The 17,181-nt window shown below is 38.2% G+C and overlaps 1 long non-coding RNA gene across 15 annotated transcripts in view; it reads right to left on the bottom strand.

The window, feature by feature from the left end:
* The window catches only part of LOC121674587, a 35,088-nt gene extending 18,990 nt beyond the window's left edge, over positions 1-16,098 (bottom strand). For 5 of the 15 annotated variants that reach the window (XR_006019678.1, XR_006019690.1, XR_006019691.1 and 2 more), the window contains exons 1-3: positions 11,007-16,098; positions 10,174-10,208; positions 9,370-9,413 (exon numbers count right to left, since the gene is read on the bottom strand). This is a non-coding gene — a long non-coding RNA (uncharacterized LOC121674587). Of the gene's footprint in view, positions 1-8,518; positions 8,574-9,369; positions 9,414-10,173; positions 10,209-11,006 lie in introns of all 15 variants that reach the window. The other 10 variants (XR_006019685.1, XR_006019687.1, XR_006019680.1 and 7 more) reach the window with 10 other exon arrangements.
* Between the last annotated feature and the right edge of the window lie 1,083 nt (positions 16,099-17,181).

The raw sequence follows: 17,181 nt of genomic DNA, 5'->3' as shown, positions 1-17,181 counted from the left end.
GTTTTCATTTTCTCAGGGTGTCTGTTTTGCTGGGGTTTTTTTCTGCTATTGAAGGCAAAATGGTTTGAAAGTTTCTTTTTTTTTAAATGATTAAACTGATTAAGTTTGTTAGAAGGACTTTTAACCTGGATAGTCACACTGGAAGCCTCTAAGAGTCTATTCTTAATGTACAGTAATCCACCTTCTAGGACTCTGCAAGTGACACAAAGCCTGCAAAGACTCAACAAAGTTGAAGATAAAGTCTCAGAATTGGAAGAAAAAGAAAGAGCAGCTTCAAATTTGGAAGTGAACTTGCAGGGGATTTCTGAGGGTAATTTTGTGGGGGTTTTGGAGTTTGATAGTGTTTTTTAAATGAACAGACTGTTCAGCTGAGGCTTAGACAGAGAGGGGAACAGGCAAAAAGAAAGCTTGGTGACCCAGTGTATGTAATACTGTGGTAGCAAAATGGGAACAGCACTGTGAGACATCTGCTCAATCTTTGCTACTGACACTGCTCATGGGAAAGGCCTGAGATATGCCAGGAGGAAGATGAAAAAAGAAGAAAAAGTAAAACTTCAAAAAACATGGAACCACTCCCATCACCTGAAGCTTAGACCACACACCTGAAAGGGAGTAACCCACATCCAGCTCGGGCAGAGAGTGTGAACAGCCTTATCTCCCTTTCAACTCCACCATTTTGCACATCTCGTATATAAAGTGCTTATAAGGGAGGAATTGATTATTTATTTCCTGTTTCTTTAATAATTACAGTAACCTATGGTATTACAAACCTTCATGAGCTGCAGCATCTTGCCATAGGTCCTGCATTGCTGCTGTTTGGCTCCCAATTGGTACAGTTTCTTTCACTTCCCGACTCCAGTGGGGAAATACTTGCTCTGCTAAGATCCCAAAGAGCCTCCTAAACCAGCCCTGCCTATTGCAGTTCTGTGTGTGAAGAAGCAGGAAATGTGTGGGCATTGAAACTGGGAGCACATTTGTGGCTCGCTGTATCATTTCAGTAGTCACACAGGCTGTGCACAGTACACACACTGCCTTCTCTGAAACCACAAGTCGCCAACTACTTGCATGCAACACTCCAGTCATCTACACAAAATATGCCGTGAAACACCTGATTTTAAGGGGTCAGTTGAAAGACAGAAAAATCCTCATCAGCTGTAGAGTTGCTCTCAGCATTAAACTACTCTGAAGCAGGACCAAGTTGCCAAAACCCTCATATTATAAGACTATAGCATTGTAGACTATGTCATTTTAAACCACTCCCATCCCAGACTGAAGGGGAAGCTGGAGTCAGTGCTGGAGCAAGGCACAGGGGTCTGTCCCATCAGCTGCCATGTGCCTGCATTAGCCTGCATGGCACAGCAGCATCCATGCTTGTGCACAGCTCCTAATCCCCAGAGTGGATTTTTGTTCCACCTTTTCTCTTGAATTAACATGGCACTTCTTACAAAGTGAAATTGAAACTTATCATATCCTTCTGTTTTACCTCCACCTTAACCCTCTTAAAACAGATTTATTTCACCAAAGTTACCTTACCATCTCCATACTAATTAATTTTCTTTCAGGAAACAACAGATCTATTTTGCCCTGAATCAGAGCTCCAAGAAATCTAATGGCAAAGAAGCTAACACATGTAATGAAAATAACTGAGGAAAAAACCCCTTCTGTTTTACACAGAAAATATTTTCTGGATGCTTCTCCCTATAAGTGCCAAACAGTATTAACTTATTGATGAGGTCAGCTTCTCAGAGAAACATAAATTTTCTCAGCTTGGGAAATTATTATTGATTTTAATTACAAAATGGCGCCAGAAAGTACTGCACAAAAGGAGAAACTCTTATTTTGTATTAAGATAGTAATACAAGCATTCGCCATGTAAATACCTGCTGAAGGGTGATTCTCTGTTCTTCTTTGCCCCCCACCCCCAGCCTATATTAAATCACTTAACAAATATTTTTCCATATAGAATCTGTATTAATAACAAAATTATGCTGTGCAAAAGAACATCTTGTCAAACAAGTATGCCAAACCCACCGTACTTGGATGCAGCAATTGTATTTCATTTTTCCTGTACGTTCTTGCTTTCATCACCCCTATGGTCCTGTGTATCCTCCAGCAGTATATGAAGCAATGTGACTGGTATCTGTCATGTGTAGTTTAATTCTTTCTTAATTAGCCCAACACGTCTATGAGATTAAAATCAGTAGGGTAGTGTTATCATCTACTACATGTTCTACTTTCTGTGATGTTTCTCTTTGTCAGGCACTTTGCAAATCCTTTTCCTTTATCAACACAAAAAGTGTATCATTCTCTAAAGAGGAAAGACTAATAACGAATCTTTGTCCCGGTTTGACAAATACTCTTACTAGCTACAGCTAGGACAAAAGAAAGAGGTGTATTAAGGGAAAGAACTGTTTTAAAATTAATCTTGTCAAGTTAAAATGATCACTTGGTTGCACCCTGCTGCAGTGAAGGCCTGCAAGTTTATGATGTTTCAAATATTTCTAAAAATACAGTGAATTGTGGGTAAAGAAAATAAACTCTTATGACAGAAATATCAAACAATTTACTTCTTGAAGCCACTATTTACATATCATAGGATCATAGAATGGCTTCGTTGGAAGGAACCCTAAAGACCATCTAGCTTCAAACCCTCTGTGAACTGCAGAGACACCTTTCACTGGACCAGATCGTTCAAAGCCTCCTCCAACCTAGACCTGAGTACTTTCAGGGGAGGGGCATCCACATCTTCTCTGGGCAACCTGTTCCAGTGCCTCACCACCCTCACAGTCAAGAAGTTTTTCCTAATACCTAATCTAAACCTACTCTCTTTCAGTTTGAAGCCATTTCCCTTTGTCCTTTCACTACATGCCCTTTTTTGCAGGTTCCCTTCAGGTACTGGAAGGCCACAATTAGTCCACCCCAAAGCCTTCTCTTCTCCAGGCTGAACAATCCCGATTCTCTCAGCCTTTCCTCACTGGGGACATGCTCCAGCTCTCTGATCATTGTGTTGGGCCTCATCTGGACTCTCTCCAACAGGTTGATGTCCTTCCTGTCTGGGGACCCCAGAGCTGGATGTGGCGCTCCAGGCACTCCCCTGCTTTCTGTAGCAGTGATTATTGCACAGCTATCAGTTCCACAGGGGTGCCCCTGCCCCAAACAAAACATAATGTATTAAACATTAATTATAATGCATCAAAAAGTTAATGTGCTTGCTTTACCACTTCAACCATCAAAGAAGGTATTATGTAGCAATAGTCAAGGAGGGCACCCTAAGTAAAACTACCTCTTAATAACTTAATAAAATAATCCTGAGCAGATACAGACTCCCTTCCCAATAAGCAGATTCCCATCAAATTTAAAACTGACAAAAAAGTTTTTTCAAGAGTTCTCTAAAGCTGCAAGCCCTAGCAGATAACTCTTTTAAATAAATTTTCTCATCCAGCACTCTTACACAAAATTTTTTTTTAAAAGCGCTATCATATGACTTTTAAATAATCTTTCTCCCTCTAAAAAAATCCTTCAAGAATCTAGTTTATCTTTCTAATAAAGGGCAAAGCTGGTAAGTGTGGGAATTCATTACCCTTCTGCTATCTATTATTGCACAGCCAAAGGTATTTTATAAATTGCTGGCTTCCACATCAAAAGGAGGAAATGTCCATCATTTTCTTAAGGATTCAAAGTTTCCAAATTCTTAGCTATCTGAACTTGCAGTCCAAAATCATCACCATGCTTGTGAAAATGTCCATGTCTTTTGAAACATAAGAATTATATAGTCTTCATTCCAGAATGTATGGTCCTTAAATGGAACCTTTACGACCAGGCAGTATTAATGCTTTTTTTTACCCTGGAAGTAATTGACGTAATAATCCTAATTATTTTGAAATGCAGTATTTAAGCAGCTTTTTTTTTTGTAAGGCCAAAAAAGAATGTCCTAATGTATTGTATGCAGTGTATCACACTCAAACCTTTATGTTTAATCATATTACACTGAAGCATTTGTGAAAACTCCTTATCCCTTAATATATCACGCCTGGTCCTGTCAGTGTGCTGAGTGCCTCCCTTTGGTCTCACAACATTATTCCTTTTTATTTTTCTATTATCTTTGGCATCATCTTATCCCAAACATGTGTTACCCTTGGAAAAAGCACATTAAAAATACACACTGCTAAACTCACTCTTGAAACACATGGTGTTGGCAGTGGAGACATGTACTCTAGGATTAATTTAAAAATCTGCTATAAACTAGGAGCACATCAGTTGTAAATAACACTGGAGATAGATCTACATATGCATATTAGCTGACTGCAGGGTTTTTAAGTTGCCAGTGGGATACAACCATGAAAAAGCAGATGCCACCCAGGCATGAACCAGAAAAACTATTTAGAGAAAAGTAAAAAATCTATGCCACTGCTTAAAGCACCTGAGAGGTCTCACATAGATCTTTTTCATCACATTTGTGGAGAGTGAAACAGGTGTACAGCTGGATAGAATACCGGAGTGAAGTCTTTTTAAGAGCAAGGCTCAAAAATTTTTGCTTGTTTAGTCTAGTAGAAACAAAAACTGATACAGGAAATAATTATTCTCTAAAAACACAATAGGGTGGTAAACAGTAGGCAAGGAAAAGAACTATTTACTCTAGCAGACAATGTTGGCACAAGAACAAATGGGTGTAATTTGGCCATGAATAAATTTAGGCTGAAAGCTAGAGAGATTCTGGCCATAAAAGTGGTGAGGTTCTAGAGTAGTTTTTCAATACAAATTGTGGGGACAAAAAAATAACAGCTCAGGATATTTAATGATGAGGATTGTTGAGCTCATGGAAAATGCCACAAACATAGTTCCGTGAATAAGTAAAGGACTGCATTTTGAAAGTATGGGGTAAAAAAAAAACCCCAAAAAAAGAAATTGAAATTCAACCTTATTTATGCATACAGTGTTAAAAATAGTCCTTAAGCAAGTGCCATCCATGTGTAAAAGGCCTCTGTAATTATATTTGTGCTTTGCAACAGGAAAACAATTTAACTTGATAAATAGGTATCGCATTGTACTTCAATGGTTGGAAGTTAATTATTTTTAATGTGAAGAAGCAATTTGTCATATTCTAATTTTCATAGCGTATCTTTCTACTACTTTTATTTTGCCTTGTTTTCTTTAAAGGTGTAGACAACAATATTATCACTGTGTGAACAACAATGAGAGACAGATGGAAAAAAAATCTGCCTATTTATTTATACCAGTTGATCCACATTTGGCCCCTGAGTTCTTCAGATGAGCATTTGCTGTAACTCTAACCCAGTACTAGGGAAAAAAGCCCCTGATGGTCACCATGGAAAGATGGAATCTGAATATCAGAAAGAAAGAAGCAAGCATCAACCAAACATATTTGAGTTAGAAGAATAACTTAAAATTCAGAAAAGGTGTCCAAAGAAAACAAGGAAAATATTATGAAGCTAATTTCCACTAACACAGAAAGAATTTGCTGAGATTGCAGTCAGGGATTTAGTCTAGAGACCCAAAATGAAAGCACTTCTTAAGGTTTTCTTGTGCAGCTTCTGATGCCTTTTATAGTCTCACTATTAATAGCTAATAAATATGATTCACCCAACACTGTAGTGGCTCTTGAAATTCAGATCTGTGGTATACCACTATGCCATCTGAAGAACTATAGCTATTTAAAAACTAATCTGTGTTGTCTCATCAGCAAAGCCAAGCAGCAGAAAGGAAACCAAAACATTGCAAAGGCAAAATAGTGGTATTTCCCTAACAGTATAAAAATATAAATAAGTGACAGAACCCTACTGAAAATAAAATGACTGCATATGCATGAAGTTGTGTTAAAAATTCTTATTTGCAAGAGTATCTGTGCATCTATGTCTGTAATTATAAATGTAATTTTATCATAAATGATTTATAAGTTGTGTTCTCTGTAAGCCCACTTGCAAAAGATTTACTATGGAAGAAGCTGTATTATCAACTTCATAGCTGTTAGCTTATTGTGAAAACGTCAAAACATAATATTCAGTTCAATTAAACTCACCTTTGTATGAAAATGTTTTTTCTCTTCTTTTTTTTAACCTCTTCTTACCCATAGTTACTAGCTACAGTGTTCAGTAGTTTTTGCCATTTACATCTAACTAAAGCTACAAGCCTGAAGGCCTCAGTAAACTTTTGGGAGGACACCATGTCTTGTCTGTTAAACAGAGGAATGTGTTTCCCCTCTGTGAAGTCTGGTCTGCCCATCCCAATAGCACCCAGCCAGAGGTGGGACTTGGTAAAGTTTTACTGTGGCTTGTAAATGAATAGCCCCTGATTTGGTTTTTGAAAGTGAAACCACGATTTCCAAGGAGGAGAAACAAAGAGAAGCAACTGTAAGTGCTGGGTTATTGTGTGTTTCTGAAGGCTGTGAGCAATGGAAATGCAACTACAATATGGGATGAAATTTAACACATTGGGTGTGATCAGTGCTCAGTAGAGGTCAGGTAGATGAAAGCAAAGGTGTCTCTCTCCATTAAGTTTTACACCTTTGCTCATGGTGGAGAGCTCATGAGCAAAACCCAAACCATTGGTAAGGATTCAAAAGATGGTTTGGTTTATACTAGGTAGCACATCCTACCAAAGCTGATTCTTTAAATGCAATGAAGAAGACCAGATTTTAGTCCTGTCCCTTGTAACTTCTGACTGATTCTTGATCCTGGCCCCCATGGCCCACTGCTAGCAGTCTTTATATACTATAGTTACATTCAACCTCAATTTACAATCTCCAGGTTTTACTTGAGACTCATGTCTCTGCTGTGATGCAATGGGACAGGCAAGATCCAAAATTCTACTTCAAGTAGTTTTCCAGCTCTGGAAAGATTCATGATTTAACTAGCGAACTGAGCTTCAAAGAATGAAATTAGTAGCAAGGCTCTAGTGGTCATCAACATTGGAAATATCATGAAATAGAGGCAGTAACCTATGGTTTCTGATTTATCTTTGTGTTGGACTAGTTTTAATGTCTGTCTCTGGCTATTGGATGTGCTGATTTTTGAAGTAAGTTTTCTCAACAGAGTATGTTCTAATCCAGCAGAAAAAAATATAATATTTGGGAAGCTATTAAATACAGTTTCAATACCCTCGGTAGTGTCTATTAATTATCAGAAAACTGAATAAACCTGTTTTGGAGTAGGGAAGAATATTAAATAAAAGTACTTTGCAAATGGTGATAAATCTTAAAAGATGGGGGAAAAGAGTAAATATACTTTTAAGAAACTTGGTGACAGGCACTTCTAAAATAACTAGATACTTATCCATCATCAATGAAAATTGCATTCCTAATTGTGCAAAAGCCACCTTGTCCCTTCATATAACTTCACCTTACTAATTTAAATCATTTTCTCATGCAGATACAAGAAGATTGACTGAACCTGAATTATGAAGGAATTTAAATGAACTCACAGCTCTGATGCAGGTTAATGACCACTTTTTTTAGAAAAACTAACTAAAAACCAAGCCCAATTTAATAATTACAATGATTAGAAAACCAAATGCACGTAACGGAAATAATCACAAATACTTCTGGTATAAATTGCTTGTCTGTCTAAACCAAAAAGTTTCCCTACTTTTTATATTCCAGGATACATAGTTGATTTTCTTACTTCAAATCTGTCTCATAAAATTCAGTGTTCTGTCTGTGGGTAGTAAAAATCAGCAACTTACTGTGAGTCGTTTAAATGAAAATACAGAAACTTCCCTGTTACCATGGTAGATTGTTCATGAGCATGAAAATATCTGTTTGCATTGTATTTAAGTGACCACTGATAAATATACAGAATATAGGCTACCTCATTTCTAGAAGTCACTCCAACCCAGGCCTGATAAGTTCTTAAATCTTTGCAGAAGACACAGGAAGTTTGCAAAACTGGTGCCAGCAGATGAATAGCTTTTCAAGACTCACACACAAATTAAATTGCTTTCTGCTACATGTAAGTTTATGAATGGTGCAAGAATGATTGGTTAGGGGTATTACTATTGTTATTGTTATTTCTACCACCTAATCAGGTACTGAAAGCAGTTATTCTTTGGAGGGAGTGGGAGCCACACTTTCTTTTAAAAGCAATCATCAATTCATCACTGCAAGCGCATTTCGTTTTTGATAAAAATAGGTGAGGCTTGCAATAAGGTTGTTCAAAAACTGGGTTACCCTTTTAATATGAATCTTTCAGCTATAGTTTATAACTTTATTTGTTGTATGTTTTCTAAAAATTGTCTTCTCTATATGAAAATGGCACATTGTTTTCTCAAGTATTTAGTGATCATTCTTCATTCAGATAAAAATCAACTCCAAAGTATGGACCTTTTGTTTTCCCTTCATACAGTGCCTTGCACAATAAAATTGTTTTTTCTTGACAGGTATTGTGGTTAAATATATAATAATGCAACTATTTTCCAGTGTGTTGTTATGAATGCACAGAAATTGTGGAAGAAAGTGGACTACTTATCTACAAATAATATAAACTATCTGGGTAGAAATATGTACCTGCCAAGAGCCCTAGGCTACTGCTATAGTGGAAGATGAAAGGACCTCTCCAAATCTGAAACAGAAGGGAGGTTGGGAATTTTTCAGTACTACATTATGACAGTATTTTAATGCATTATAAATTAAAAAATATTCTGGTCAGGTATTCAGTCTTTTTCACACATTTATGATGCCCCTTAACAACTGTATTTTATTTTTGCCCCTAACATTCCCATGTACCACTGAAACTTAAAATTCTTTAGAGTAGCCTATTTTATAACTTTTGTGTATTAGCTAGTGATCAAAATTCCCCCGAGTTATGTACATATATGTGTGTATATATATATATGCATATATATCTATATCAAACACAGACTTAGGATGTTCTTATTGTTCTTAAAGAGCATGAACTCTGTGCTCAAGACAAACTCTCAATGAGCAGCAATTCCGCCTTTTTGTCCTCATTTCCTGAAGAGCCTGCTCCTAATTTACCACACACAGCACTAAAGATGAGAGAACTATTTTCCATCAGGATTTCCCCCAACTGTTACTGATTCATTATGTGACTCACATTTGCTAAATTATTTTCATGAAGTGCCCTGTAAGGTGAAAGAATTGTGTTTATAGATGTACTTATTTACAAAAAATAAAATAAAGACTCAGAGATTATGGTTAAAAGTATTGTGTAAATTGAGGCAAATCATCAGAAGCACCAGAAAATTACTTTTTTTTGGTTTTTTCCCTAATGAAATCCATCCTGCACATACCCCCATGGACTCCAGATACTGTTCTGAGAGCTCAGCAAGTCACACACACTGTGGGACATTCAGAAGATGAGCACATGTCCCTAAAATGTTTTTTTAAATAATTACCTAGCATCAAGTTCTGTGGCAGAGGAAAGGGTGCACTCCAGCTCCTAAATATAATGAAACAAAGACAGAATACAGAAAACACAAACTGCAAGCAATTCATAACCATATCAAGCCCATCAGCTTGCAAAGACAGGCTGCCCCTCATGAAAAGGTGGTAAGTTTAGTACAGACAAGCTTTGAGTAAAACAATATCTTTTGAGAACAGGAGTTGCAACAATTCATGCTTACTTGTATGCATAACACTGGGCATGCTATGTCACTCAAAGGAAAAGCAAAAATACCATTACCAAAAAGGCCAGTTTAAGTGGGATGCAGCTGCTTAAGCCAAATCTGAAATACATGGTCACTTTGCAGACATTATGCATGCAGTGGCATAGGCAGCTGCATTTACATGCACATTAAAGGGCCTTAAAGCTGTATCTGAACAGTAGTGCTAGCACTGTGTATATGTGTATGAGTGAACGCTGGTGTAGTCTCTTGGGTTATGGATCCTTTTCCCACAATGTCAGTTTGACAGTTTAAATTTTCTGCGTGATTCGGAGTTTCACCACGTGATACTCATGCTAGGTATGAATTTGACAAGTTTGCAGAAGAGCTACCTCTGAAAATGTAGAAATTAAAGATGTTCCTACTCCTCCTTAATTACTTAATAACGGCTTTTGCTTTGTATGGGAGTCAGAAGTTTGTCACATCAATGCCCCTCTGTACACCTGCCTCTCTCCTGGCCCCACCAACCAGGACGTTGACTTTAGGAGCACAGGATGTGGGATCTCACCCATTTGCTATCTCAGTGAAAGTTCTTACCTGCAGGTCAGAGGGGCAGCCAGTTGCTGTGACTGCTGTGCCAGTGGAGATGGGTTTTGAACGAACATAGGCAGAAGAAACAGAAACAGGTGAGTACAACAAAAGGCTTTTCTATTGAGCATTTCGCTGAGTGTAACTGCATATAATTTAGCTGTACATGCATTTCTGCACTACCTCTGTGAAATACTGAGTATAAGTGAACAGTACAGCCACAGCCAAGTCAATACCACAATCTATTATGTTTTTTCCCTTTCAACAATGTTTCCCAGTTTAGCATTTACCACAACTGCTAATTCATTGTGTGTGCTTCACTATACATGACCAGTTAAAATTGAGGTATACTATTGCAAATATTCTTCTGGATACAATTTCTTGGTAAACTTTGAGAAAAGACCTGTGGCAGAAATAATATCAAATGTAATTAGAAAAGAAAAAAACCCTATGTTTTTGGGCACAACTTTGGCCCTCTTTTGAATTCCCGCTCATTTTTAACTATGGGGTTTTTTTAGAACAAGTCCTAACACAATAAGAAGTTTAACCTGACCTGGAAAACCCACAGCCAGAGTGTCTGCTGGCATGAGACCTGGGAAACCCATTGGCTCTTCTGCAGTTCCCATTTAGGATTTCATTTCCCTCTTTTGGTTGATCAGAAATCATTCAGTTTTCAGAACTTCTGGTTATGTTACACAGTTAAAAGCACAGAGCAGGTGTACATTTATAGTCCATAAAGAAACTGAACTGATACTGTGAGATGCAGTGCAAATACTTTTAAAGCCAAAGGTGGTTTTTGATCCTGTCCATATAGTATAAACTGACATAGCAAAATTATTTACCTCTATCACATCCTGGAGTTATCACATGGCATCAAAGAGGAAGTGAGCTGCTCAGGTATTTTAATTGCGTCAATGAACCATTTGGATTTTCTTCTGTTTAACTCTGAATTTTCTGTGTCAAAAATGATTGGTTTGGAAATGCTGCTCTTTTCATTCCAAGTTACATTGGTCTTGCTTTCTTCCTAATGTTTTTCTTTGGGAATAATGGTGTGAAATTCATAGCAACCAGAGTGCAGGAGAATCTAGCAATTCTTCATACATAATCATTAATAATGCATTTCTCTACATTCTTAAGGGATCATATTTCCATAGGCAGTTGCAATTAATTCAAAGCAACAGTACAGTGAAAAAACCCACAAAACAATGAAACCCACAACAGACCCTCCTATCCTCAGGGCTTTTGTCCAAATAGATACAACCATTACAGATCAGAACTTGTGTTTTATAGCAGGTGATCATGCAGAATTAACAAGCAAGTGAACACAAATATAATCAACAAAACTACAGACAAAAGGTCCCTGCAGCTGTCAAATAAACCTATTCTGAGATGTTGATTTCAGTGTATGTTTAGCTCAGGTTTTGAGTCCTGGTGAACAGAAAGGATCTTCTGTTCAACGTTGTGTCGACTATACAGAACTCTTGTAACCAAGGAGAACAAAACCCAACAAAATAGTAGCAACTTTCACAAGAAGGATGTAATGGAAGGAAATTAGTGCATCTATCTTTTATGTTGATGGCACAGGGAGACTTGTTATTAAATTCTGTGGTAGTAGAATGGGCTCCAGTATGTTTTTCATGTATCATCTTTCGATATGATGTATATTAACTGTTGAATCTCTATTTCTGAAATTAGTGGCCTTAAATTAGAAGATTCGTGTTGCAGTCTGCCATTTATTTTGACACATATAATTATATATCCTAAACTGTATAGGTCAGCTGTAGCTACGTGATTGGCTGTAGCCATATCAGAAAACACATGGATGATATGACTGCATTTTAATACTTTCTATGAGGTAATAGTGCTAAGATTCTCTTCGCAATCCTGTGTCTGAAAAGGTTTAAAGGCTTTTTTTCCATTTGTATGTGCAGCATATCCTGCTGACAGACTGCAGTCCTGCTGCCTTTGAAACACACACCACCCCAAAAGGCAGAGTTCACTTCCCAAGGTTTCCAAACTTTTCCAGAGTACTTTTAGCAGAGTCTCACAGATACTCTTACCATCTGATTGTGCTGTCCTAACAGCTTCTGGCAACTACTGCAGGGGCTCACACTGGCAAACAGCATTAGGCCTGACCAGCACTGCATGTTTGGAAATGTGAGGCCAGTATGGAGCAGTGGGAGAAAGCCAGGGGCAAGCTTAAACTATTTGTTTCAGTAACAGAAACACAAAGTTAGACGACTCCAACATGGCTCCACAGAAGGATTCGAATTGGGCCCTTACATTAAGCCCACCAATAGCTTGTAAACTCTCCTTTAGCTCTGCTCTGCACTTGTTAGTGAGGACACCTTGTACCCCATGGCCAGCTACTTTCTACAGGCTGTCGCAGCAGATAGGACTGATAAAAAAATTAGGATTGTAAAAACTCCATGAAATCCAACTGGTTAACAGACCAGTGATTTCAATGTAGCATATGATACTGGAATACTGTGGCAGTAATAATAATACTGTAAATGCTGCCAGGTACTTGTATGGTATTTTGCAAAACATTCACATTCCTGTTTGGATGGTCCTTGCAGTACAATAGCTAAAGCAGTATATGTTATATTTCTGTACATGAAAACATAAAACACTTTTCATAAAATAGTTAAACCACAATGCCTAGTTCTCTTCAGCAAAGCTCAGTCTAAATCTCTTGATTTTATTACCAAAGTAACATAATGGAGGTTTTACACTTTTACCAAAGTTTCAGTATTTGCTCTCAGATTTTTCTTTGCTAAGTTTGAATATTACATGAAAATGAAGAATATAAATACAGCACTGAATGGACTTAATATTTCCAGATAGTGTAGTAACTTGAGAGTGTGTAGTCTAAGAACAGCAGTTTGCTAAATCACGTTACTGAATAATTTAAAATTTGAGACTTTTGTATAGTCATATTTTGTGCCCTTTCAAGTTCCTTTGTTATCACAGCTCAAGCTGTAAAACCTTTTGCCTCTTCTACCTCTAGAAAACAGTCTCCACTAATATACGGAAAATTTAGAAGTACAGTAAATTGTGTTTTGAGAAAACAAAATACATAAATCCAAAGGTTTCAAGGCCATCAGTATTTCAGTAGAATAGGCACTTATTTAACAACAGTAAAGAGCAAAAGATGAATGCAAACACAGTCTGTAAATTGCTTTTTGCATAGCATTTCTAGAAATGTATTTTCAATAAAAATCCATATTTTAAATATGTTTTCTCACCCAGTTTTAATGTGAACAAATATTGAAACATTTAATTAGATGTCATGAGATCATGCTGTATTATATAACTATGTGCTGTAAACATGCATTTCCCTCAACAGAAATACAACACAGTCATAGAAATAAGATGAAATACTGCTTACCTTCCTCCCTTAGAAAATATTCCCTGAAGGCAGAGGAAATCTGATTATAAAATGAAAAACAAGCCTGAAGTATATAATTCACACACAAACAAACAGCAGATACAGTCGCCTCCATGAAGAATGCCTGTTTCTAGCCTTCTTTACACGTTTCTCACTTCTTCACATTCTAGTTATGCTACAAGGACTCAAACTATGCTTAAAATGCTATTCTGCAGCATAGCTATAGGCACCAACATATTGCATAAAGGGTACTTACTGCTCCAGAAGTCATGCATCATCCTATAGGAAATTTACGCCTCCAAAGAGGGATTTGTTACAACTGAGCAGATTGCGGCAAAACACAGCGCCTGGCTTGTCAGAGAAAGTTGTTACTTTCAGAGATCAGCACATATTCATTCACAGAGCACAGTAGCTTTACATTTATGTATGTGCATGTGTACCTACACACACACATACACACACGCACAGAAGGAGTCGCAGCCTGTCTCTCACAACCACATGCTAACTGCTGAACAGGGGGGAAAATCTTGTTAGTATTGCAAGCGATCGTTTTTCTTGACCATGGCTTTTGCATACATTTTGCATGTAGTACAACCAAGACCGGTGATGCTACAAAGCATTTCTAACTCATACAGGAGTAATTATTCACATAAGGCACCGAACTCATTTTGGCTTCCCCAGTGAGAGTGCTGCAACTGCAGCAGCAGTGCAGGGTCCCTGTGCTGGCACTCGCTTGCTGCAGTCTTTGTGCATGAGTATACATTATAAACTAATTAGTAACACAAAGACATCTGATACCCAAGAAGTAAAGAAAATCATAGAAAATCAATCAGGTCCTACAGCAGGCATGTAGATTGGCTGTAAAAATATTTTACAGTAGGTAGATTTTTTTCCTGTGCTGTCAAAGTTAAAGGTACCAAAAGGAAGCACATACTAAGGCATTTTTGTTCCACTGTGATATTGATCCAATGCCAGACGTAGTGAAACACAATGGGCACACAGTCAGCCTTGGTAAATTAGGTAGATTAGAGATCATTTGATGGTATTCTATTGTTGCTATTGTAATCACAGTAATTTTCACTGGTAATGGTGCTTCGTGATGAAGTGCGGTTCTCACAGGATAATTGTGAAAGGTATCGAAAGATTCAGGGTGTAGCATCTGGTTTTAAAAGCTCTTCAGATTCAAATTGGCATTTTACTTTATCTTGAAAATTTATTAGAGATTCAGATCATGCCGGTTTAAATGGAAAGGTGAAAGCAGGGTAATTTCAATCTATGAATTATTCAGATTCAGACTGGTGAAATTGCCATCCATGAACTGATTCTCTGACAGTCTCTTTTGCAGAGCCTCCATTACGCTTGTCATTTTTATTTCTTTATCTACAATCTCTTTCTCAGTTACTGAGCTCGTCCCTTAGGGCTGTGCTTCACAAACCAAGTATTTAAAATTGGCAATAACCTAAATGTGTTGCTGTCTCGAATCGCAGTCTCCACAGGCTGTCTTTTCCAAATCATTAAAAGCCACATTCACAATGGTGTCTGTTAGGCTCTTCGATTAGATGAATTAAATTTTAAAAAAAATAAAAAGCCAGCAAAGAGAAGAGACCAGGGTGTCATATCGAAGAAGAGCTATGTTCCTGTAACAGTCCAGCAAAGAAAGTGGTGCTTTGTGCTTGTTCCTTTGTTGTCAGTGTAACCCATTCTAGTTGCATAGCATCACGCAGAAAGAAACAACTGTTAAAGCAGGCTGACTTCATGCCCCGATTTCCAGCAGGAGCAGATAAGGACTGCGTTATAGGCAGACTAATCCACGCAAATGTACAGTCAGAGACCAACCACAATTAACAGCTTCTTACAGGCAAGAAAACCAGAAGCAGTAGTAGCAGTAGTTGTAGTTGTAGTATTTGTAGTATTAGAAGGAGAAGCGACTGGATACCCGAAAGGGTTTCGTTCTCTCAGACTCCAACTGATACAGATTGCAATCCCAGAGACTCTCCACTTGATGGCTGGTTGTGTCATTGCTAGTCGACTGCTGCCCTGTATCCAGAAGGACTGGGACTGATTTAGGTCAGAGAGTCTGGTTTCTTGTTTGAGCTTTGCTCTAACTGATGTAAGAAATTGCGGCAACCTGTATTACCAATCTATCTGACCCTGGGATGCTGGCACAGCTTCGGCCGTGGAGTACCTGCAAAAGGCCCCAGTCGGACAGACAGTGACAAGTACCACCTCCTTTGTCCGATTGCTGCAGGTACATCACCGTAGCATAAAGAAAAAACCCTTTTAGTACACAAAGTGGGAAATCAGGCGTCCTTCCTCAGAGGCAATTTGGGTACAGAGCTCCAAGCAGTCCCTGCTCAGCTGAAAATGCTGCCAGGCTGAAGCCAACACATCCAAGCTGTGTCTGTTCCTACGCTAACACCAGGAATATTCCCTTCGTATTAAAAAGATAAGAATAAAAAAAAAATCTATGCTGCTTTGTGCCTGGTTCTATGCGTCTGCTTTGCCGCACTGCGACTAGAAAACTGCAGCAGTAAGAGCTCTGGCAGTTGCGATAATGTAGAAAGCAGCAGCTCTGTGACACAGCAGTCAGCTGACTCACAGTGTTATCATTCAATGTCCTCTATAGAATAAGGCCAGTTTCTAAGGTAGCACCAGGAGGATGACCTTGCATGCAGAAACTGGGCTAGAAGGAGCAGCAAGACTTGTGTACACCTGCAAGTGATTTTGTGATGATGTATAGCATTATGATCAGGAGTGTGTTGGTCTTTAAAGGTCTCTTTTCCCTCTCTCCTTTCCTCCTTTGCCAAACACAACTTGTCATCTGTTGAGCAGTTTTTCTTCTATCATGAAGCAGTCAATATGATCATGTACAGCCGATGACAACAATTATCATTAATGACAGTGTTTAGGTAAACTGTTTTTAAAATATTGCTTTTAAACCACATTTCCACAAGAAATCAGGGGTTTTTATTAACTTCCTCCTCTCTGTGACTATCAATGTGCTCCAGGAGAAAGTTATCAGGTGAACACCCCTGAAAGGCAAATCCTAATTGGCGAGTGTATTTCTGAGTTCTCATTGAGGCATCTGACTAGCTAGACAAATTTTCACGGTTCTCTGTAGCTCCCAACTAAATTCACTGGGAACAGTTGGTTGTTCTTGCCTCTGGGAAATCAGAGGGGAGAACTTTAAACTTACAGTTGGCAAATATGGGAATTTATTAGAGTTCTGAGTCAACAGGAGTCAAGTGCCCCACCACCACCTGGGGCTTTGAAAGTTCCCATGGGGAGCATCAGGCAAGCTCTCGAAAACCTCCAGCATGTGTCTGCCTACTTAAATTATACCTAAAGCTAGAGCAGGTTTGTCAGAAATTGCCATAAATCAGCTTGCCAGTCACTTACTGAAAGAATTTATATTACATTGCGTTATCCTTGGCCAAGGACAGATCAGCTTCCACTCATCTCAGTGGATGTGTTCTACGTGCTCAGGCCAGAGCTAAATTGGCTCTCACTGCTACTACTGTAGACTGTGCATTTCAGTGAGACACTTTATAAGTTCATTGTAAAGTGCTCAGAAAGTCTTATCCTAGAGTTTAGCAACAGCCAAGTAAGGAGCAGGCATTATACAC

This window comes from Corvus kubaryi, unplaced genomic scaffold, assembly GCF_017639235.1.
Source record: "Corvus kubaryi isolate FWS band 111438036 unplaced genomic scaffold, C.kubaryi_AGA036_p1.0 69, whole genome shotgun sequence".
In the NCBI taxonomy this organism is placed as follows: Eukaryota; Metazoa; Chordata; class Aves; order Passeriformes; family Corvidae; genus Corvus; species Corvus kubaryi.
Note: the sequence above shows the minus strand (reverse complement) of the source record. Positions and strands in the feature narration are given on the sequence as shown.